This window comes from Phyllobates terribilis, unplaced genomic scaffold, assembly GCF_046119375.1.
Source record: "Phyllobates terribilis strain yellow unplaced genomic scaffold, ASM4611937v1 Scaffold_11__3_contigs__length_659146591, whole genome shotgun sequence".
NCBI lineage: Eukaryota > Metazoa > Chordata > Amphibia > Anura > Dendrobatidae > Phyllobates > Phyllobates terribilis.
The window spans coordinates 641,237,614-641,262,284 of record NW_027362771.1 but is presented as its reverse complement, the minus strand read 5'-3'; the positions used below and the strand labels follow the sequence as shown (position 1 = coordinate 641,262,284).

General features: G+C 46.3%; 1 protein-coding gene across 1 annotated transcript in view; it reads right to left on the bottom strand.

Annotated features, from left to right (window-relative positions):
- Positions 1–24,671, bottom strand: part of LOC141165455 (alpha-2,8-sialyltransferase 8F-like) — a 589,715-nt gene that overhangs the window by 47,341 nt on the left and 517,703 nt on the right. The window lies entirely within an intron of this gene.

The window sequence follows — 24,671 nt, the reverse complement described above, 5'->3', positions numbered from 1 at the left end:
CAATGGATATTAAAATGAGTAAATGAGTGTTAAATATTAATTATGAATATACATTTTTTATGCTGAATTCTGAATTCTGTGCCCATACATTGCAGAAGCCTCGTGCCAGGTTTTTGCTGACATCACAAAGGGCTATTCTTAGCTTAGTGTAAGTTAGAGCCATATATGAAGAACAGATGCTATGAGGGGCCTATATAACCCCTGTAAGACGTATGGAGGGGCTCTCTCTTGGACTTCACAGGACATCAGACGAAGGATCTACGCGTGGAGGTCAGCCAACAAGGCCGAGCACATGTGCTCCATCCTGACATGTGCTTGTCAAGGCAAAGAAAGATGGACACTCATGAATCAATCACTTTGTCACTATTTCACCTATTTTATGTAACTACTGCAATTATTATTTTTAATGGACAATCCAAGAATAAACCGCTACATTTTTTTATAAGAATATTGTGATATATTCTTTGAACAATCGCATCTGATAAGAAGTCCTCTATAAAAAACATACGGAAATAAGTATATTTTAAAAACAAGTTAATATCAAGTAAAATGTAACGAAACACAACCTATTGAAATTGTGTGTATATATATATATATATATATCTCTGGGGAGATCTCAAGCACGCAGTTCATTCTAGACAGCCCAGGAATTTGCAGGAACTGGAGGCTCTTTGTCAAGAATAATGGGCAGCTTTACCAACTGAGAAAATAAAGATCCTCATCCACAAGTGCCACAAAAGACTTCAAGCTGTCATTGGTGTTAAAGGGGGCAATACATGGTATTAAGAACTGGTCTATGTGATCTTTTGATCAGGGTCATTTGGATGTTTTTGGTTGTCAATAAGATTTAAAAAGAGAAAACACAGTAGTTTGACAATAAATGGCTTCACCCAACCAATAACCATGAATGGAGAAAAAGTTTTTTTCTTATCATTCATATTCTCTGAAACAAGGCCAAGAAACGAAACATTCTGCCGGGGTATGTAAACTTTTGAGCACTACTGAATATATCTATCCAGTACAGACCAAAAGTTTGGACACACCTTCTCATTTAAAGATTTTTCTGTATTTTCATGACTTTGAAAATTGTACATTCACACTGAAGGCATCAAAACTATGAATTACCACATGTGGAATTATATACTTAACAAAAAAGTGTGAAACAACAGAAAATATGTCTTATATTCTAGGTTCTTCACAGTAGCCACCTTTTGCTTTGATGACTGCTTTGCACACTCTTGGCATTCTCTGGATGAGCTTCAAGAGGTAGTCACCGTAAATGGTCTTCACTTCACAGGTGTGCCCTGTCAGGTTTAATAAGTGGGATTTCTTGCCTTATAAATGGGGTTAGGACTAGAGATGAGCGTTGTTCTACTCGAACTGTTCGCCAATCTCAAATTCGAGCTGTTTTGGGCGGTGTTCGAGCCGTTCGGCGAACACGAACAATTTGAGAAAAATTCGGCTGTTCGAGGTTATGTTCGATAACTGTTCGGGCACCAAAATCATAACTGGATTTTTTCTCAGTAATGATGAAAATTAATGTTAATACGCAGTTTGAGTGTACAGCGGGGTGGGGGGAGGGGCAGGGGATGGATCTCTGCAGGAACAATGAAGATCTCCATTTTTTTTTCTCTTTCCCGCATTTGCAGTGGGGAGGTGCAATCTGTCAGCCTATCAGCAGCGCACACACGGAGCGAAGTGCTTTTTTTCACACAAGCAAGGGCATGTGTGATTGGCAGTGTATGTCACATGTCCTTGCCCTATAAGACCAAGCCATTTTCCCCGTCGCCACCATTTTCTCACTGCTGCAGCTGCGTGTTAGACGGCACCGCTGTTGCTGTGTGCGCTATACCTTGTTAATTTCAAGCCAATTTTCGCACAAATCTACAGATAGCTTGGGAGTAGGGAATAGTTGTGATTGCAGTCCTTTTAAGGACTAGGTTACAGCATTTCCTACGACTTTTATCAGGCAGGTCTGTGCTCTTAAATAGATAGATTGTGGGAGTAAAGACTAATTGTAATTGCAGTCCTTTTCAGGACTAGGTTACATCAGTTCCTATCAGTTTTTGCCAGGCAGGTCTGTGCCAGTGCTGTGCAAGTTTTTTTCACAGCATTTGGCTGAATCTAGCAAAGCTAATCCTTTTTGGCCTATTGCAGAGTGTGTTAGTCAGTGGAGTAGCCTATCTGTGTTGCAAGATATACCACCTGTGTATAGAATACCAATTTTTTTACTGCACCTAGTGAAGTAAAATCTTTTGGGCATAGCATCATTCTATTAGTCCATCTATACTGAACTCCATCAGGTTGCAAATTGAATATAATTTTTTTCTGCATCTAGCTCTGAAAAAATATTGGGCTTCTAGCTGTGTGTGGGACTTGTTCTATTAATCCATCTATACAGACCTCCATCAGGTTGCAAACTGAATATATTTTTTTCTGCATCTACCTCTGAAAAAATATTGGGCTTCTAGCTGTGTGTGGGACTTGTTGTATTAGTCCATCTATACTGACCTCCATCAGGTTGCAAACTGAATATATTTTTTTCTGCATCTACCTCTGAAAAAATATTGGGCTTCTAGCTGTGTGTGGGACTTGTTCTATTAATCCATCTATACAGACCTCCATCAGGTTGCAAATTGAATATAATTTTTTTCTGCATCTAACCCAGCCAATAGTTTTGGCCTAATACCACAGTTTGGCCACTCAGCTCTGCTCGGTTCCCATCCATTGCTTTTTTGTGCAAACAACTCCAGAGTTGTGAATTAGTTAACCACCAAAATGAGTGGAAAAAGGCCTGCTGCTGGTGGAAAGGGGAATAGGCGTGTTGGGAAGGGGAAAAAAGGTTGTGTCCGTGGGGTAGGTGTTAAAGCAACAGTAACATCTGCAGAAGAAAGACCATCTTCCAGCCAAACTAAAATGTCTACTTCTTTTAGCGGACAATGTGATAAGATCCCTTTCTTACAGCCACGCCAATCGCTACAAATTCCAGATGAGGCACAAAAACAGCAGGTGCTTCAACGGATATCAAGTGCTCCTTTAAGTGGGCTCTCCTCCACATCAACTTCAACATCACAAATACTCCAGTCCTCAAAGGTGTCACCCCAATCGCACTTGCTTCCTCACAGCTCCCAAATCTCCAGCTGCCCGTCTGAGTATGAGGTAGAACAGATGGTTGAGTCTGCAGAGCTGTTTACTCATACTATAGCCTGGGAATCAGAGGTCGACTCCAGCGCTTCTGTGAATCCAGACGAGGAAATGATCTGCACTGATGCCCAGAATCTTTATGAGTCGGATCCAGGACCAGATGCAGAAGGTTCTGACCATAATGTAGACCCTCATTCCCAAACTGTAACTCCTGTTGGTGGAGACAATGAGGAAGACGATGATAAGACTCAAATACCTGATTGGAGCGACAACTTTAGTTTTTTGTCAGGGCAGGAACAGGTTGGCTCTGAGGACGATGGGTGTGATAACGCACAGGGTGATGATGATGAGGTTGGAGATCCCACTTACTGTCAACCCACAGTCAGCCAAGAGATGAGGTCAGCAGAGGAGGTGGAGGAAGATGCTAGTGACGACGAGGTCAGGTTGCGCCTTCCTGGACAGAGACGTAGTACTGGAAGCACGTCAACAACTGCATCCTCAAACACAACTCTGCCTCTCACCACAAGTCGTGGTGGCTCTTCAGGTCGCATGGGTGCTAAGCCTTGCATAGCCTGGGCATTTTTTCAGATCGATAAAGATGACCCAACTCGTGTTATCTGTAACATTTGTCAGCAAAAGCTAAGTAGAGGCCAAAAAATACATAGTTTGAGTACTTCATGCATGAACCGGCACATGGACATGAAGCATAAGTTGCAGTGGGAAGCTCAGTGTGCTACAATGCGGCCTAGCCGGCCGGGCCAACCACCGTCTGCCATATCTTGTGCATCCGCGGCCTCTTCATCCTCTGTGACTGGGGGGACAGCAGTCACACCTGTTTTGGGGCGCAGACCTGTCACCTCTTTACCCGCAACAGCCAGCGTGATTGGCAGGTCATCATTTTCTTTGGAGGTGGTAACACCAGCTGGTGTTGAGCGCTGTCCGACATCGATAGCACCACCTTTGGATCAAGGCAACCTAACATGTCCGCCTGCATCTTCCTCACAGACCGGCAGTTTGCCGGGGACACCCTTGTCAACCCCGTCTAAGCACAATAGCCAGCCCTCGGTCCCTCAGATGTGGACAAGTAAAAGACCATTTCCTCCTAGCCATGAGGAAGCTAAGAGGTTGAATTTCACCATCTGCAAGCTCTTGGCTACAGAAATGCTGCCTTTCCGCCTGGTGGACACAGAGGATTTTCGAGACCTTATGTCCGTCGCAGTGCCCCAGTACCAGATGCCCAGTCGGCACTACTTCTCAAAGAAAGGTGTGCCTGCGCTCCACCAGCATGTCGCACACAACATCACCGCTTCTTTGAGAAACTCTGTGTGTGACAGGGTGCATTTCACCACAGACACTTGGACGAGTAGGCATGGACAGGGGCGTTACATGTCGCTGACTGGGCACTGGGTAACTATGGTGACAGCAGGACAAGGGGCTGCTGTCCAAGTCTTGCCATCCCCACGAGTTGTGCGTCAATCCTCTTTATGTCAAAGTTCCTCCACTGCTTCTGCCTCCTCAACCTCCTCTCGGTCTTCCACCTGCGCCCAAAGCCTGTCTGGTCATGCCACAAGCTTTCTAACTGCGCAGAAGGGATCCTGCACACCTCCTTACTATGCTGGCAGTAGGGCTCAACGTCATCAGGCGGTTTTTACATTGAAATGTCTGGAAAATGTGAGTCACACAGCTGAGGAGTTGTGGTCAGCTCTGGAGAACCAATTTCATGAATGGTTGTCTCCACTGGACCTGAAACCAGGGAAGGCCGTGTGCGACAATGCTGCAAACCTGGGTGCGGCCCTTCGCCGGGGCAATGTCACACACGTGCCTTGTATGGCTCACGTGTTGAACCTGGTTGTCCAGCAATTTTTAGCCCACTATCCCAGACTAGATGGCCTTCTGCAGAGGGCACGGTCGCTGTGTGCTCACTTCCGCCGTTCGCATCCCGCAGCTCAGCGACTTATATCTCTACAGTAGTCGTTGGGCCTGCCACTTCACCGGCTAAAATGCGATGTGCCTACCCGGTGGAATTCAACTCTGCACATGTTGCAGCGACTGTGGCAGCACCGACAAGCCCTGGTGCAATACGTTCTGACGTATAGCCTGGGCCAACGAGATTCAGAGGTGGTGCAAATCACGCTGGAGGAGTGGTCTCAGATCAGGGACCTATGCACCCTTCTGCACAGTTTTGAAATGGCGACGAAGATGTTTAGTGCTGACGATGCCATTATCAGCATGACTATTCCGGTGATTTACATGCTGGAGCACATGTTAAACAGAATTCGGAGTCAGGTGGTGGCACAAGAGGAGGTGGAGGAAGTAGAGGAGGAGGAGTTGTATGCGGAAGGGCTAACATCAGCAAGGTCCAGACGGTCGGCAGCACCAAGGCGGCATGCATGTGAGGGTGGGGGAGATGGTTTTACCAGGGCGCATGGTAGCAGCCAAACTAGTGAGGAAGGTGCAGGAGCCCAGGAAGAAGTGGAGGACGAACTGATGGAAGACTCATCAGATGAGGGAGACCTTGATCACATTTCTGTTGTGCGAGGTTGGGGGGAGAGGACAGAGGAAGGAAGCATGATTGTTACCTTGCCACCAACACAACAGGGACTTGGTGCTCCTGGATGCGCAACACACATGAGTGCCTTCTTGCTGCACTACCTGCAACATGACCCTCGAATTGTGAGAATTAGAAATAATCCTGACTACTGGGTTGCCACACTGTTAGATCCCCGGTACAAAAGTAAATTTGCAGAAATTATTCCTGCCATAGAAAGGGATGCACGCATGCAGGAGTATCAGCAGAGACTGTTGCAGAATCTTACATGTGCTTTTCCACAAAATACCAGTGGTGCACTTAGTGAATCTCACAGTTCCAACTTGCCAACCGTGGTACCGTCAAGTGTTCAGCACTCAAACCGTAACAGAACCACAGTATCTGCTGGTAACATCAATTTTGCGGAATCATTCCACCACTTTTTTAGCCCATCCTTTGCAAGGCCACAGGAGACAAGAAGTCTGACACATAGTCAACGCCTAGAGACGATGGTACAGGAGTATCTCCAAGTAAACATTGAAGCCACGACTGTGTCACTGGACCCTTGCTCTTTTTGGGCTTCCAATCTGGATAAATGGCCGGAGCTAGCCACTTTCGCCTTGGAGATCTTGTCATGCCCCGCAGCCAGCGTTCTGTCTGAACGTGTGTTCAGCGCTGCTGGTGGTGTGCTGACAGATAAGCGCACGCGGCTCTCCACTGATAATGTAGACAGACTCACGTTCATAAAGATGAACAAATCATGGATCCGAAACGACTTTTCTGCCCCTAGGTCATCCTGGGGAGAGTAAAAGCTTGATGATTGGTTAAAATCACCCTACCAACCGTTTTAAGCTTTCAAATTACTAATCATGTTTATCTGTATCTTGGCTGGAAAATAATTTGGGCTTTGTAGCAGTGTGCAGCACTGATCCTATTAGGCCATCTATACTAAAGCTTCACCAGATTTAAAATTAATAATAATTTTTAGCTGCATCTAGCCCGGAAAATAATTTTGGGGCTCCGAGATGCGCAAGACACATAAGTGCCTTCTTGCTGCACTACCTGCAGCATGACCCTCATATTGTCAGAATTCGAAGTAATCATGACTACTGGGTTGCCACACTCTTAGATCCCCCAAACTTTTCGATCAACCTTTTCATTTTAATAAAGACCAAAAAAATTGTCATTTTTGAAATTATAAGCATTAGCAGGTTGTTAGAAACTGAAATCAAACAGTTTTCAACTCAAAACATTATTCTAGGTGATGTTACATTTTCACATAGGACCCCTTGTTCGAAAGGAGCTTCTGAACTCTCTCGTCCATTGAATTTGTCAGGTTTTGGATGGTTTCTGCTTCAATTGTTTTGCATGAGGACAGAATACCCTCCCAGAGCTGTTGCTTAGATGTGAACTGCCTCCCGCCATCATAGACACTCCTTTTAATGATGCTCCAAAGGATCTGAATGGGGTACAGGTCAGGGGAGCATGGGGGTCACACCATAAGTTTGTCCCCTTTTATGCCCATATCAGCCAGAGATGCAGATGTTTTATGTGCAGCATGAGATGGTGCATTATCATGCAGAAAAATGATCTTGCTGTGAAATACACGGTTCTTCTTCTTGAACCATGGCAGGAAGTGCTGTTTGAGAAAATCCACATACATTATGGAGTTCATCTTTAGCGCCTTCAGGGATCCTAAAGGGGCCGACAATCTCTCTCCCCATGATTCCAGCCCAAAACATTACTCCACCTCCTCCTTGTTGGCGCTGTAGCCGTGTTTGCGTGGGATGTCCATCAACCAGCCATCCTCCACTCCATCCATCTGGACCATCGAGCGCTGCACGGCACTCATCCGTGAACAAAACAGTTTTTAAATCAGTCTTCATGTAATGTTTGGCCCACTGGAGCCGTTTCTGCTTGTGTGAAGTGGATAGAGGAGGTCGACAGGATGGCGCATGCACAGCTGCAAACCTCTGAAGGACCCTGCATCTTGTTGTTCGGGGGACGTTGGAGGAACAAGCAGCTTCAAAAACTTGTCTGCTGCTATGACAAGGCTTTTTTGCCGCTGCTCTTTCAACCTGACGTAATTGCCTGTAGGAAAGAGTCCTCAATTTGCCCTTATCAGCACGCACACGTGTGTACTGTGAATCAGCTACATACTTCTTGATTGCCAAGACACTTCATCCTGATCATCGCACAATGTTGATTGTAGTCATGCCTTGACCTAAACACTCCACAATTTGTTGCTTCTCAGCAGCCGACACATCCTTTTTCTTTCCCATTTTGGCAGAAAATGTAGGCTGCTTAATAATGTGAGACAGCCTTCTTAAGTAGTCTTGCCTTTCATTGGACACACCTGCCAAACTAATTAGCACAGGTGTCTGCAATTGCTTACAGTGATATAAAGAGCCCTGACACACATCACCATCAATGAGTTTAACTGACAAACAAACAAATTCTTCCCTTATCACTCCTAAACACTTTTGCATAATAATTTGGAACGCAGTGTACATATGCTTTTCCACAAAACACCAGTGGTTCACGTAGTGAATCTTACAGTTCTAACTTGCCAACCGTGGTCTGTATGGAGTTGTTCAATAAAGGGCCCAAAATTAAGATAACATAGATGGGAGAGGACTCTATGAATAGGAAATCCTAAGTATTTGATACCCTGTGAGGGCCAGGCAAAGGGAAAGTTGGACTGGATGGAATCCTATATGGATTTGGGGAGGGAGACATCGAGGGCCTCAGACTTCGCTGCATTGATTTTAAAATTTGACCATGTAACAAAGTGATCTATTTCAGCCATAACAGCATGGATGGATATATGTGATTGAGTGATATATACTAGGACATCATCAGCAAATAGAGAGCACTTGTACTCGGTGCCTCCCACCTCAATCCACCTAATATTGGGGTTATGGCGAATTGATGAGAGCAGGTGCTCCGTCACTAGGATGTATAATAGAGGGGACAGAGGACATCCCTGCCTTGTCCCATTGGTGATTGTGAAAGGTGATGAAAATGTTCTGATGCACCCCCTGGGCCTTGGGACACCCGGAGCCGGACCCTTTTTGGTGGATGCTGGTGGTTGTAGTCTTCGTGGCGGCGACCCGGTTCCGTGGCTCAGGGTGGTCAAACCAGTGGCGGAACTATTTATGTGGTTTTGATGTTTAAATGTCCGACTACGCCACCCGTGGATTGCGGTCAGAGTGAACCGCCGCTGCAGGGCAGACCGCTGAGGCTGGTGTTGTGGGTGCAGCAGAGCGTAGCATAACTCCCCACGGGAGGAGTATAGCCTCAGGGCAGTGTATGCGGAGGATGGGGGTGATGGTGCAGGGCAGCAGCAGTAACGACACGGAGTCAGTGATGCAGTCCAGGGCCTTTACTCACAGTTCTTATTATCCAGACCACGTCTGCAGGTAATGGCTGCCCATGTCGTACTGTGCTCACCAGGTGAGGGGCTCAGACAACTCCCAGATAACTTTGGAGCGCTTCACAGGACCCCCTTTGTGTGTCCTTTGTCTGGCCTTTCTTACCAACCCTTCTGTCCGGCTGCCTCGGGCCTCCTCTTGGTAAACTTGGCGCCAGTTTCCCTGACCCTATGTGGTGCCTTCCTCGCGGGTGTAGCGAGGGGCTGCGCCACATAAAATGTCACAGCCTCCGGTTTCTAGCTGAGGGTCGTTTCCTGCCTCCACTAGTTTCGGGGACCGGTCTCCCCCTTTGGCCTGACCCCTCCACGCAGGTGGATTCGGGTGTGCGGTGGCGACTCGCCCATCCGCAACCCTGGGATCCCTTCATTCCTCGTTCCTGGAGCCTTCTCCGCTCCTCTTCCTTCCTTCTCCCTCTTCCAGGCCTGGGCCTCTGTTACTAGGCCCGCCTCCGGAGCAGAGCTCATGCAGAGCCCCTGCTCCCTGCCACTTCTGCTCAGACTTCTCTGCACTGAACTAAGATGGTGCCTACCTTTTATACTCCCTTCTCAATGCACCCAGGAACTGCTTCCTCCCTGCTCCTGCACTACAGGGTTCCCCTTCTTCAGTGTTCCCTCCCCCCACTCCAGCCAGGGACAGGGACTGTCGTGCCCATCTCAGAGGCATATTGGTCGCCCTGCCCCACGGCAATGTGGTGTAATGCATGCAGGTGTCAGGTCCTGATCCACACTCCATCCTTACCTGAGAGTGAGATATCACACCTCTGGGTGAGGTGCAATACCTCTGTAGCAACCGAGCCCTCAGGGTGCTACAGTTCCATTTATCTTCAGCCTAGGTGACGTATTGTAATACAGGGCCGTGATTTTGGCTATAAAAGGGTCCCCTAGACCCCTACCCCAAGCTTTTTAAGAGAATCATATATGGCGTGCCAGGAGACTCTATGGAATGCTTTCTCAGCATCCAACGAGAGTATCTAATTACAAATTTTTAACTGCATCTAGCCCAGGAAATACTTTGTGCCTAGTAGCAGTGTCTGCTAGTCAGCGGATTATCCCGGCTGTTAAGCAAGCTACACCACCTGTAGTTTAGACACTTAATTTTTTCAAAGGAAATGCTTCGGGACCATGGAATACTCAGTGAAGAGCATCAGGAGGCACCCCAAGGCATAGGGGCTAGGACTGGCAGTAGGATGCCTTGCGGTGGACAGCCGAGCTCGATCCTTATAAAAGCTTTTTAACTGCAGCAGCTTTAGTGGACGCTACTGGAGCTGGAATTACGCGGCTGCTGGCATGAGACTTGCCCTCCAATAGATCCTTGTAAATGGATTTAAACTGTATTCATTCAAATTAGAGAGACAATTTAAATTAAAAAGCTTAGAGCTGCCTCCACCACAGGGGGGCTCGCTCGACCCACCAGCGGACAGGCACCAGTATTGGGAGAGGGGGGCTGGCCATCAGGGTTCACCGCGGCTCTGGCACAAACCCGGCGACACGGAGGTGGCACGGGCAGGAGCGGACTGGCCGTGTCGGCTTCTCACTTTTTGGATTTTAGAAGGGCATGACATGCCTATATCTGTGTCTCCCCCTCCTTTTACTCCTCCACCTGTTTTATTTTCGCATGACTATATGTACTTGTCACTTTTCCATATGTTAGTTATGTCTTCTGAGCAGTTTGTCAGCTTTTGGACACCTTTGAAGGTGTTTTCTATGTGTTTCTATGTGTTTTTGTTTGCCTGCCATTGGTTTTAACGGTGTTCGAAGGTGTTCGATGAACAGTTCGGCGAACACACGGGTGTTCAACGAACCGAACCGAACTTGAGCACTATGGGGGTGGCTCAACACTAGTTAGGACCATCAGTTGTGTTGTTCAGAAGTCTGGTGCAAACACAGCTGATAGTCCTACTGAATAGACTGTTAGAATTTGTATTATGGCAACAAAGAAGCAGCTAAGTAAAGAAACAATTGGGCAAACTTTGAAACAGTGATGTGCTTGTACAGATGCAGTGATGCGGATGTCATGCGTTCCAATGCAAATCAATGGTGGCAAAAAAAACGCCACGTTTCCACAAAATAATTGGTAGTGCTGCGGATTTTTCTGCAATGATAATCCTCAGCGGAAATTTCTGCAGCATGTGCACAGCACGTGCGGATTATCATTGGGGAACATGGCAGACCTTCTATCATGCGTTTTTTAAGCGTTTCTGCAGTGGAATTGCCGTTACGGAAACGCTTAAAAAGTGCATAGTGGGCACACAGACTTATTCTTTCATGAGTTTTTTACAAGTTTATGACCACTTATAAAATGTGTTCAAAGTGCTGCCCATTGTGTTGGATTGTCAATGCAACCCTCTTCTCCCACTCTTGACACATTGATAGCAACACCGCAGAAGAAATGCCTGCACAGGCTTCCAGTATCCGTTGTTTCAGATGCTGCACATCTCGTATCTTGATGGTATGGTGTGATATATGGGGTACAAAGATAGTGGGGCCATTCTTTATCAATGGAACCCTCAATGCCACTGGATACAGTGGTGGCCAAAAGTATTGGCACCCCTGCAATTCTGTCAGATAATACTCAGTTTCTTCCTGAAAATGATTGCAATCACAAATTCTTTGGTCTTATTATCTACATTTAATTTGTCTTCAATGAAAAAACACAAAATGAATTGTCCTAAAGCCAAATTGGATGCAATTCCACCCCAAACCTAAAAAAGGGGATGGACAAAAATATTGGCACTGTTTGAAAAATCATGTGATGCTTCTCTAATTCGTGTAATTATCAGCACCTGTAACTTACCTGTGGCATCTAACAGGTGTTGGCAATAACTAAATCACACTTGCAGCCAGTTAACATGAATTAAAGTTGACTCAACCTCTGTCCTTTGTCCTTGTGTGTACCACATTGAGCATGGAGAAAAGAACGAAGACCAAAGAACTGTCTGAGGACTTGAGAAACCAAATTGTGAGGAAGCATGAGCAATCTCAAGGCTACAAGTCCATCTCCAAAGACCTGAATGTTCCTGTGTCTTCCGTGCGCAGTGTCATCAAGAAGTTTAAAGCCCATGGCACTGTGGCTAACCTCCTTAGATGTGGATGGAAAAGAAAAATTGACGAGAGATTTCAACGCAAGATTGTGCGGATGGTGGATAAAGAACCTCGACTAACATCCAAACAAGTTCAAGCTGCCCTGCAGTCCAAGGGTACAACAGTGTCAACCCAAACTATCCATCGGCATCTGAATGAAAAGGGACTGTATGGTAGGATGCCCAGGAAGACCCCACTTCTTACCCAGAGACATAAAAAAGCCAGGCTGGAGTTTGCCAAAACTTACCTGAGAAAGCCTAAAACGTTTTGGAAGAATGTTCTCTGGTCAGATGAGACAAAAGTCGAGCTTTTTGGGAAAAAGCATCAACATAGAGTGTACAAAAAAAAAAAGAGGCATTCAAAGAAAAGAGCACGGTCCCTACAGTCAAACATGGCGGAGGTTCCCTGATGTTTTGGGGTTTGCTTTGGACTGCTTGACCGCGTGCATGGCATTATGAAGTCTGAAGACTACCAACAAATTTTGCCGCATAATGTAGGGCCCAGTGTGAGAAAGCTGAGTCTCCCTCAGAGGTCATGGGTCTTCCAGCAGGACAATGACCCAAAACACACTTCCAAAAGCACTATAAAATGGTTTGAGAGTGAGCACTGGAGACTTCTAAGGTGGCCAGCAATGAGTCCAGACCTGAATCCCATAGAACACCTGTGGAGAGATCTCAAAATGGCAGTTTGGAGAAGGCACCCTTCAAATATCAGGGACCTGGAGCAGTTTGCCAAAGAAGAATGGTCTACAATTCCAGCAGAGCATTGTAAGAAACTCATTGATGGTTACCGGAAGCGGTTGTTCGCAGTTATTTTGGCTAAAGGTTGTGCAACCAAGTATAAGGCTGAGGGTGCCAATACTTTTGTCTGGCCCATTTTTGGAGTTTTGTGTGAAATGATCAATGATTTTATTTTTGCTTCATTCTCTTTTGTGTTTTTTCCTTGCAAGCAAATTAAATGAAGAGAATAAGACCAAAGAATTTGTGATTGCAATCATTTTCAGGAAGAAACTGAGTATTATCTGACAGAATTGCAGGGGTGCCAATACTTTTGGCCACCACTGTATCTGAAATTGCTACATGGTGATGTGTTGCCTTCTTTATGCACTGAAGATGGCACGCTCCCTCAGTTTTTCCACCAAGAAGATGCACCATCATATTATTGGTGTCAGGTACTATCATTCCTACATGAACAGTTTCCTGGAAAGTGGATTGGTCATCGTGGGCCAGTTGAATTGCCACCAAGGGCTCCCTATCTGACCCCCTTAGACTTTTATGTTTGGGGTCATCTGAAGGCAATTGCCTATGCTTTGAAGATACGAGATGTGCAGCATCTGAAACAACGGAAACTGGAAGCCATTGCTAGCATTTCTTCTGCGGTGTTGCTATCAATGTGTCAAGAGTGGAAGAAGAGGGTTGCATTGACAATCCAACACAATGGGCAGCACTTTGAACACATTTTATATGTGGTCATAAACTTGTAAAAAACTAATGAAAGAATAAGTCTGTGTGCCCACTATGCATTTTTAAGCTTTTCCATGGCGGCAATTCCGCTGCAGAAACGCTTAAAAAACACATGGTAGAAGGTCTGCCATGTTCCCCAATGATAATCCGCACGTGCTGTGCACATGCTGCGGAAATTTCCGCTGAGGATTATCATTGCAGAAAAATCCGCAGCACTACCAATTATTTTGTGGAAATGCGGCATTTTCGCCGCCATTGACTTGCATTGGAACGCATGACATCCGCATCACTGCATCTGTACATGCAGATAACATGCTGCTCAATGTGCGGATGGTACCCGAGTTTGGAGAAGAGGAGATTCTCCTCCAGACCCTGGTACCATACAACCTGTAAAAAAACGAATAAAATAAAAAATAAATATTATACTTACCTTCTGATGGCCCCCGATCTCCTTGTTTCGGCTTGCCAGCAGCTCGCGGTAGACTAAAAGGACCTGCAGTGACGTAATTTAGTCATGTGACGGGTCACGCAACCACTGACGTCGGCAGGTCCTTTAGTCTACCGCGAGCTGCCGGGAAGCCAAGACAAGGAGATCGGGGGCCATCAGAAGGTAAGTATAATATTTATTTTTTATTTTTTACCATTCTTTTGGTCACACTATATATGCCGGTTGCATGGATTTATGTAGTGTGACAAAGTTGTCAAGCACTTTTCCAAGTGATGCTAAAATTGCTTGGAAAGCGCTTGACAACCCGCATGCGGAAATGCATGTGAAAAACGCTTCACATCCGCTTGTCCCTGGCAGGAAAAAAGCATGTACAATCGGCATGTAAAATCCGCATGCGTTTTTTTCTGCCAGGGAGATGCAGAAACGCTCAGGAAAAAACTGAACTTTTCTGCATCGTGGGCACATAGCCTAAGTTACGTTAAAACCAAGCACACCATTGTTTTTCTTATGAAATTCTCAATAAGTTTCATGTGTCACATGACTCTCTTCCCATTGAAAAAAATAAAGTTGGATCCAAAATGGCTGACTTCAAAATGGCCGCCATGGTCACCACCAATCTGGAAAAGTTTTTCCCCTCTCATATACTAATGTGCCACCAACACAAAGTTGATATCACCAACCATTCCCATTTAATTTAGGTGTATCCATATAAATGGCCCGCCCTGTATATGTAAACAAATATATACACTGCTCAAAAAATAAAGGGAACACTTAAACAACACAATATAACTCCAAATAAATCAAACTTCTATGAAATCAAACTGTCCACTTAGGAAGCAACACTGATTGACAATCAATTTCACCTGCTGCTGTGCAAATGGAATAGACAATAGATGGAAATTATTGGCAATTATCAAGACCCCCTCAATAAAGGAGTGGTTCTGCTGGTGGCTCACAGCCCAAAACCATGCAGGACGCTTTGCATTTGCCACAGAACACCAGGATTGGCAAAGTCGCCACTGGTGCCCTGTGCTCTTCACAGATGAAAGCAGGTTCACACTGAGCACATGTGACAGACATGACAGAGTCTGGAGATGCCATGAAGAGCGATCTGCTGCCTGCAACATCCTTCATCATGACCGGTTTGGCAGTGGGTCAGTAATGGTGTGTGGTGGCATTTCATTGGAGGCCCGCACAGCCCTCCATGTGCTCGCCAGAGGTAGCCCGACTGTGATTAGGTACCGAGATGAGATCCTCAGACCCCTTGTGAGACCATATGCTGGTACGGTCGGCCCTGGGTTCCTCCTAATGCCGGACAATGCCAGACCTCATGTTGCTGGAGTGTGTCAGCAGTTCCTGCAAGATGAAGGCATTAAAGCTATGGACTGGCCCACCCATTCCCCAGACCTGAATCATGTCTCGCTCCATCCACCAACGTCACGTTGCACCACAGACTGTCCAGGAGTTGGTGGATGTGACGCGCCCCCTGGGCCGTGGGGTACCCGGTGCCGGGCCGATAGATGCCGGGGAATGTCACAGTGGCGGTGACCCTTTACGTGACCCAGGGCGGTCATTCAATAGGGAATTATTTACAGGGTATTTATGTACAATGTTCGTTTGCCACCTGTAGTATGCGGCTATGTGGAGCTGCCGCTGCGGAGCAGGTCCTCTGGAGCTGATGTCATTGCAGCAGGGATGGTGTGGCTCTCCACAGGTAGAGCTTATCTGCAGGGCAGTGTAGATGTAATAGGTTGTGCTGGGCGTTGTAGTGCAGGGGTTGATGGTGCAGCAATAATCACAGAGACAATGAAGTGCAGTCCTCAAGGTCTTTACTCACGGTTGTTGCAGTCCAAGTTACAGGTACCAAAGTAACTTCCCTCGTAGTGCTGTGCTTACTCAGGGAGGGATTCAGTCCACCCTCTGGAATCTCCAGAGTACTTAACGGGACCCCCTTCTGTGTCCTTTCTCTGGCCATCTCCCTGCACCTCACACCATGTGTCCCAATCCTGTACCTGGGGGCCTTGTCGGGTGACATCTGTTCCGTTCCCTGGGTCCTCTATAGCTACCTTCTTGGTGAGACTGATATGGACTGTTGGCTGCAGGACTTCAAATACTGCAGCCAACGATTTCTAGTTGAGGGACCGGTCCCCTTTGTGTGGCCTGACCCCTCCACCTCCTGGTAGATTCACGAGTACGGGTGGCCTCCAGCACTGCCCGTACCCCTGGGGTCTCTTCTTCCATTCCTGGAGCCCCTCCTGCTCCCTCTCCTCTTTCTTCAGTCCTGGGCCTCTCCTCAGGCCCTTTGCCTGAGCAGAGCTCCTGCAGAGCCCTGCTCAACTCCTCTCCTGTAGACTGTTCTCACTCACTGCTCTGACTGGACTGATCTAACTGGGCTGACTAAACAAGATGGCTTCTCTATTTATACCTTTCTTCCATGTGCTCCCCTTACCTACTTCCTCCACCCACACCCACTACATAGCCCCTCCCACAGCTAGGGACTCAGGACTGTGCTCTTGTTAAGGGATGGCAATAACCTTCACGGTTGACCAAGTGAGTGTCAAATTATTATATTGATTGCGCAATCCACAGAAAACCAAATGGAGGCAATGCTCTGTATGGGAGGATTCAAAGAATCTCTGATCCCGTTTATTTTGCTTAGCATTTTATATTGTTTTGAGTTTATTAATGTCCAATCATTTACATTTTTTTTTTAGCTTTCCACTAAAAGACTGTCAGTTTCTATTTGCATTTACATATCAGGGCAGGCAAATGACTTGGATGGTGATGCCGCAGGGTGTGCAGAATAGCCCTAATCAGTTTGCAAAGAACATGTCTAGCTGTCTGCTGCCGTGGCAGCTGGACAACTCAGAGGTAGTACTGTTACAATACGTGGATGATCTTCTTTTGTGTGCCCCCATGGAGCAAATGTCCATCAGGGCCAGTGTTAGCCTCCTCAAGCATCTAGCAAAACTGAATTGTCGAGTCTCAGCCTCAAAACTTCAGTTTTGCATCGGTCAAGTGGTCTTCTTAGGCCACTGCCTTACTCAGGGTGCCAGACATCTCACAGAAGAAAGGAAGACGGCCATCTACCTGCTACCATTCCCAAAAGATCCCATAGAGCTGCAACGGTTCCTCGGACTATGTACATATTGCAGACAATGGATCCCAGATGCTTCACGTCTGATGCAGCCCCTATATGATACATTAAAAGAAGACACTCTGGCTGATGTAAACAACAAGGACCACCAAGAACTGTTGCAACAAGCCTTTGAGAAACTAAAGTCAAGGATAATGACAGCCCCTGCCCTTGGAAATCCGGAGGGAAGAGAGTCAGGAGGTGAGAGAGAGACAGGAGGTGAGAGAGAGAGAGACAGGAGGTGAGAGAGAGAGAGACATGAGGTGAGAGAGAGAGAGACAGGAGGTGAGAGAGAGAGACAGGAGGTGAAAGAGTGAGAGAGAGAGACAGGAGGTGAGAGAGAAAGAGAGACAGGAGGTGATAGAGAGAGACAGGAGGTGAGAGAGAGAGAGACAGGAGACAGGAGGTGAGAGAGAGAGACAGGAGGTGAGAGAGAGATAGAGACAGGAGGGAAGAGAGAGAGACAGGAGAAAGAGGATGTGATGAATATCATGATCGGTCGAGAGGAGAAAAGATCATTTAAGAATGGACCAAAACTGTTTAAGGTGTTACATTTTCCTGTGGGAGGGAGACCTCAGCCTACCATCCGCGGTCTCGCTCGCAGAGGAGGAGACGAAGCCTGGTTGTTTTAAATATTTTTATGTAAAGAAGGGAGAATTATCTAGCACTGTAACAGCAGTGTCTGACTGTTTTGTGCTACAAAATGCAGCTGATGTGAAAAAATGCTGCGCTGGGTTTATTGAAAGAAGGGAAAAGTTATGTACAGAAACTTAAACAGTTAACTAAAACATGCAAGCTACCAGATAAGGGCCGGTTAATTATGAAGACGAAAAAGGGCAAGTTAGAAGATAAAAGATTGTTACAAATAGCTTTGGCTTGGTACGGAACAGCAGAGAATTTAGAAAATGCAGACAATAAGGGAAAGACGCTATGTTATGTGTATTACAAAGATACTGCTCTCCGATAATGGCGGCGTAATGAATTGTTGGGAATGTTCTAATTGTGGCCAGCAGAATCAATTGTCAGCAGATTATTGTGTTGCATGTCACGTGCCCCGTCCAGGAGACTCACCGCTCGCTACTACTCAACCAACTCCTAGTACCCCATCCTCATCTGTTATACCTATGTCCGCCCAAAGTTCCAACCCTTCCTGCAGCGGCCATGTTGCTACACGCATTGCGTCACCTCCGGCCTCTGATCAGATGTCCCTTTGGTGGCGGCCATCTTGGCGCACCCCTCCTGTAGAGTGCTTCCTTCTGGTGGCGGCCATCTTGGCACACCCGGATTACAGGCAGCAATACACACTACACCCGGAATGTGTATGAGGAAGATCATCATGATCAGTGTGTGACAGAGCATTAGACGCCAATACGTATGAGAGTGGGGTTAACTTCTGTCAAGCCCTTAAAATATGGGCTCAGGATAAGTTGGCTGACAATCCACTACCCTCAACAGCACATATTTATGTCCACTTTGACATTAGGGCTAAAATATGGTCATGTAAATAGAGAGAGCGGTGTTCGACTCGAACTGTTCGCCAATCTCAAATTCGAGCTGTTTTGGTCGGTGTTCGAGCAGTTCGGCGAACACGAACGAATTTAAAAAAATCCGGCTGTTCGAGGTTATGTTCGATAACTGTTCGTGCACCAAAATCATAACTGGATTTTTTCTCAGTAATGCTGAAAATTAATGTTAATACGCAGTTTGAGTGTACAGCGCGGTGGGGGAGGGGCAGGGGATGGATCTCTGCATAAATATTGAAGATCTCCATTTTTTTTTCTCTTTCCCGCTTTTACAGTGGGGAGGTGCAATCTGTCAGCCTATCAGTAGCGCACACACGGAGCGAACTGCTTTTTCTCTCACAAGCAAGGGCATGTGTCATTGTCTGTGTATGTCACATGTCCTCGCCATTTTCGTTGTAGCCACCATTTTCTCAATGCTGCAGCTGCGTGTTAGACCGCACCGCTGTTGCTGTGTGCACTATCAGTGTTCATTTCAAGCCAATTTTCGCACAAATCTACAGATCGCTTGGAAGTAGGGAATAGTTGTGATTGCAGTCCTTTTGAGGACTAGGTTACTGCATTTCTTAACGACTTTTAGCAGACAGGTCTGTGCTCTTAAATAGACAGCTTGTGAGTAGGGACTAGATGTAATTGCAGTCCTTTTGAGGACTAGGTTACAGCATTTCCTAGGACTTTTTGCCAGGCTGGTCTGTGCCAGTGCTGTGCAAGTTTTTTTCACAGCATTTGGCTAAATCTAGCTAAGCAAATCCTTTTTGGCCTCTTGCAGTGTGTGTTAGTCAGTGGAGTAGCCTATCTGTGTTTCAAGCATCACCACCTGTGTATAGAATACAAATTTTTTACTGCACCTAGCCAAGTAAAACCATTTGCGCATAGCATCATTCTATTAGTCCATCTATACTGAGCTCCACCAGGTTGCAAATTACAAATAATTTTTATCTGCTTCTAGCTCTGAAAAAAATGTTGGGCTTGTAGCAGTGTGTGGGACTTGTTCTATTAGTCCATCTATACTAACCTCCACCAGGTTGCAAATTACAAATAATTTTTAGCTGCATCTAGCTCGGAAAATAATTTTGGGCTTGAAGCAGTGTTTTAGACTTATTCTATTAGTCCATCTATACTAAGCTCCACCACCTGTGTATGTAATAAAATTGTTTTACTGCATCTAACCCAGCCAATACTTTTGGACTAATACCACAGTTTGGCCACTCAGCTCTGCTCGGTTCCCATCCATTGTTTTTTGTGCAAACAACTCCAGAGTTGTCAATTAGTTAACCACCAAAATGAGTGGAAAAAGGCCTGCTGATGGTGGAAAGGGGAATAGGCGTGTTGGGAAGGAAAAAAAGGTTGTGTCAGTGGGGTAGGTGTTAAAACAACAGTAACATCTGCAGAAGAAAGACCATCTTCCAGCCAAACTAAGATGTCTACTTCTTTTAGCAGACAATGTGATAAGATCCCTTTCTTACGGACACGCCCATCGCTACAAATTCCAGATGAGGCACAAAAACAGCAGGTGCTTCAACGGATATCAAGTGCTCCTTTAAGTGGGCTCTCCTCCACATCAACTTCAACATCACAAATACTCCAGTCCTCAAAGGTGTCACCCCAATCGCACTTGCTTCCTCACAGCTCCCAAATCTCCAGCTGCCCGTCTGAGTATGAGGTAGAACAGATGGTTGAGTCTGCAGAGCTGTTTACTCATACTATAGCCTGGGAATCAGAGGTCGACTCCAGCGCTTCTGTGAATTCAGACGAGGAAATGATCTGCACTGATGCCCAGAATCTTTATGAGTCGGATCCAGGAACAGACGCAGAAGGTTCTGAGCATAATGTAGACCCTCGTTCCCAAATTGTAACTCCTGTTGGTGGAGACAATGAGGAAGACGATGATGAGACTCAAATACCTGATTGGAGCGACAACTTGAGTTTTTTTGTCAGGGCAAGAAGAGGTTGGCTCTGAGGACGACGGGTGTGATAATACACAGGGTGGTGATGATGAGGTTGGAGATCCCACTTACTGTCAACCCACAGTTAGCCAGTTGATGAGGTCAGCAGAGGAGGTGGAGGAGGATGCTTTTGACGATGAGGTCAGGTTGCGCCTTCCTGGACAGAGACGTAGTACTTGAAGCACATCAACAACTGCATCCTCAAATACAACTCTGCCTCTGACCACGAGTCCTGGTGGCTCTTCAGGTCGCATGGGTGCTAAGTAGTGTTCAGCGAGCACTAAAATGCTCAGGTGCTCGAAGCTCGGGCCGAGCTCACTGTGATACTCGGGTGCTCGACCCGAGCAACGAGCCCAATGTTAGTCTATGGGAGACCCGAACATTTTTGCGGCGGCTCCCCCGGCAGTCTGTAGAAAGCCTAAAAAGTGCCCAAAACGATAGTGACAGTGCTCAAATGACATGGGGACAGCATGGGGATCGCCCCTGGAAGCATTTCTGACCCCCAGGTCACTGCTGTCAACAACGTGGTCAGAGGTATTAAGCCACTTTTACAGGCTCACAATAAAACGTTCAAAAATGATACTGAAAGTGCTTTTCTGTGAAATATGTTAACCCCTTAACGACCATGGGTCTTTCTGTTTTTGTGTTTTCCTTTTTTACTCCCCTTCTTCCCAGAGCAAGAACTTTTTTAATTTTCGTTCAATATGGCCATGTGAGGGCTTATTTTTTGCGCGACGAGTTGTATTTTAAACATCATCACTGGTTTTACCATGTCGTGTGCTCGAAAATGGGAAAAAAATTCCAAGTGCAGTGAAACTGCAAAAAAAATGCAATTCCACAGTTGTTTTTTGGGTCCCTTTTTTACCACGTTCACAGATTGCTAAAACTGACCTGCCATCATTATTTACCAGGTCGTTACGAGTTCATAGACACCAAACATGTATAGGTTCTTTTTTATTTAAGTGGTGAAAAAAAAATCCAAAGCTTGCTAATAAAAACAAAAAAATGACGCCATTTTCCGAGACCCTTAGCTTCTCCATTTTTCGGGATCTGGGGCCAGGTGAGGGTTTATTGTTTGCGTGCCGGGCTGACGTTTTTATTGATACCATTTTGGAGTAGGTCCGATGTTTTGATCGCCCGTTATTGCATTTTATTGCAAAGTTGTAGCGACCAAAAAAACTTAATTCTGGTGTTTAAAATTTTTTTCTCGTTACGCCGTTTACTGATTGTATTAATTCTTCTTTTATTTTGATAGATTGGGTGATTCTGAACGCGGTGATACCAAATATGTGTATGTGTTTTTTTTTTTATATATATATATTTTATTTTGAATGGGGCGAAAGGAGGGTGACTTAAACTTTTATATATTTTTTATTTTTTTTATTTTTTTAAAAACTTTTTTTTTACACTTTCTGCTTGCTTCTATAGTCTCCAGAGGAGACTAGAAGCAGCAGTTGTCTGATTGCTTCTACTGCATACAAGCGATGAGCAGATCGCTTGTATGCAGGAGAAATGCTCACTTGCTATGAGCGCTGACCACTAGGTGGCGGTCATAGCAATTGAGACATGACAACCACAGGCGTCTGCTGCAGACCCTGAGTTGTCATGCCCACCCATTGGTGACCCGCGATCACGTGACGGGGTCATTGATGGGCGGGGCTTAGGACTCCCGGAAGCGTGAGTTAAATGCCACTGTCAGAGATTTAACATGTTAACAGTCGCGGGTGGATTGCGATTCCAATAATCAGCTGACATGTGCTCGCTTCAGTGCGGGCTCACCGCCGGAGCCCCCGCTGAACCGGCCTTCCCGACCTGGTGCGTACTATTACTGACCAGGTCGGAAAGGGGTAAAGGAACATACTTTCCAGGGTAAAGACTTGTGTATAAGGTAAAATAGATAACCAAAAACAAAAATACTCCTCCACACCTTGGACTATGTTCACAAGTAGCATTTTTTATGTGTTTTTGCACGTTTGTATTGCTTTCAACCGTGAGAAATGCATTCACCGGGAAATGTCATTTTAACATTTTACAACCTTATCTGGCCATGTGCTGTGTGACACATGCATACAGTGCTAAAAAGACATGGGAACAGCATGGGGAAGACCCCTGGAAGCATCTCTGACACCCAAGTCACTGCCTAAAAGTTTGCCCATCAGAAGTGATCCTTGCCGCATCAGAAGATGCAGACTTGCAACTATCCCCGTGCAAGTCCTTGTCCCAGGGCAGTGTTCAATTGTACCTCCCCCATAACTTGCAATACAAGCGCAAGTATGCAGCCTGCCACCCACCCACCCCCAGGCTGCAATACCATACTGCTAGCTTGCTTGCACTTGAAATTGGGCCTTTTAGGCATGTGGAGGTGGAATCTGGCCACCACGTCATGGCTGCGTTGGTAGCCTGGTATTCATACTCAGTCAACAGCCGCCCGGCGGCCGGGTGTCCACGCTTGGTCCCCAGCCGCCAGGGGGCGGCCGGGTGTCCATACTCAGTCCCCAGCCGCCCCGCGGCCGGGTGCCCACACACAGTCCCCAGCCGCGTGGGGGTGGCCGGGTGTCCATAAACGGTCCCCAGCCGCCCCTATTTGTCCCGGTGCGCCTTATACACAAGCGCGCATACCAAAACATTACCTGTGCCCTCCCCAGTGCATTTAGTGGGAACGACAGCCTAACCACAAACACGTGGACAAGTGAATGTGGCCAGGAATGGTCCATCTCACTGACGCCTTCACACTGGGTTAATATTGTGGAAGCCGGGACACAGTTGGACACTGGGATGCAACACGTCCTTCAGACATAGAGGATTGCGGGTCCTGGGTCAATCAGGCTTCAACACAAAGTTCAGAAGGTAGACAGCAGCAGTGGTCGGCCTCCTACACAATGAGTAAATTATTCATGATCATGAGGCCATCCATCTCCTTAGCTTTCTGTTCCTTGGAATGCAAGCGCATGTATGTAGTAGCAGCTAGGCCTGAGATGGTCAGCGTTTTGGTGCATATTCTACCTCCTTCGAGGATTGCTGGATGTTTTCCTGCTACTATCCCAGTTCTATGACTCCCGTTAAAACAAAGCTTCAGGTGATGAATGATGGATGAGGTGGTGGCAAAGGAGAAAGAGCAGGAGGAACAGGGACCATTCACATCAATATCAGGCCAGCCAACCACACATGTCTTGTAGGATATGTTTCTGTACCAAAAGGAGCGGTTCAGCTACACAGTTATAAGGCATACAGTGAATGCAATGCCTACGAAAAATTTCGAGGCACTCCAATGCCCCTTGGAAGTGACATGGAGGTCAGAGGGCCTTAACTAAACCGTTTTTTCCATTTATAGCAACTGGGTCTCCTGTACACTGTTGGCCTAAGCAGGGAATGGAAGGCTTTCCAAAAATTATTAGGCACTGCAATGCCCCTTGAAACAGACGTGGATTACAGAGTATTAAAAACCTTCTACCCATTATTGGGGAGTGGGTCTCCCTTAGTGTTCGCCTATGCATTGAAAAGCAAAAGCTGACAAAAATTAGGAGGAAATGCAATGCCCGTTGCAAGAGTCGTGGAGGTTAGAGGTAATTAAAAACAACATGTCAATGCCCCTTGGAAGAGCTGTGGAGTTCAGAGTGGTTTATCAAGACAGTTTTAATGCCCCTTGGAAGAGATGTGGAGGTCGCAGTAGCTTAACAAGACAGTTTTAATGCCCCTTGGAAGAGTGGTGGAGGTCGCAGTGGAATAAAAAGACAATATCAATGCCCCTTGGAAGAGTGGTGGTGGTTACAGTGGAATAAAAAGACAATATCAACGCCCTGTGGAAGAGATGTGGATGTCACAGTAGCTTAACAAGACGCTTTTAATGCCCCTTGGAAGAGTGGTGGAGGTCGCAGTGGAGTAAAAAGACAATATTAACGACCCTTGGAAGAGACGTGGAGGTCACAGTAGCTTAACAAGACGATTTTAATGCCCCTTACAAGAGCCATGCAGT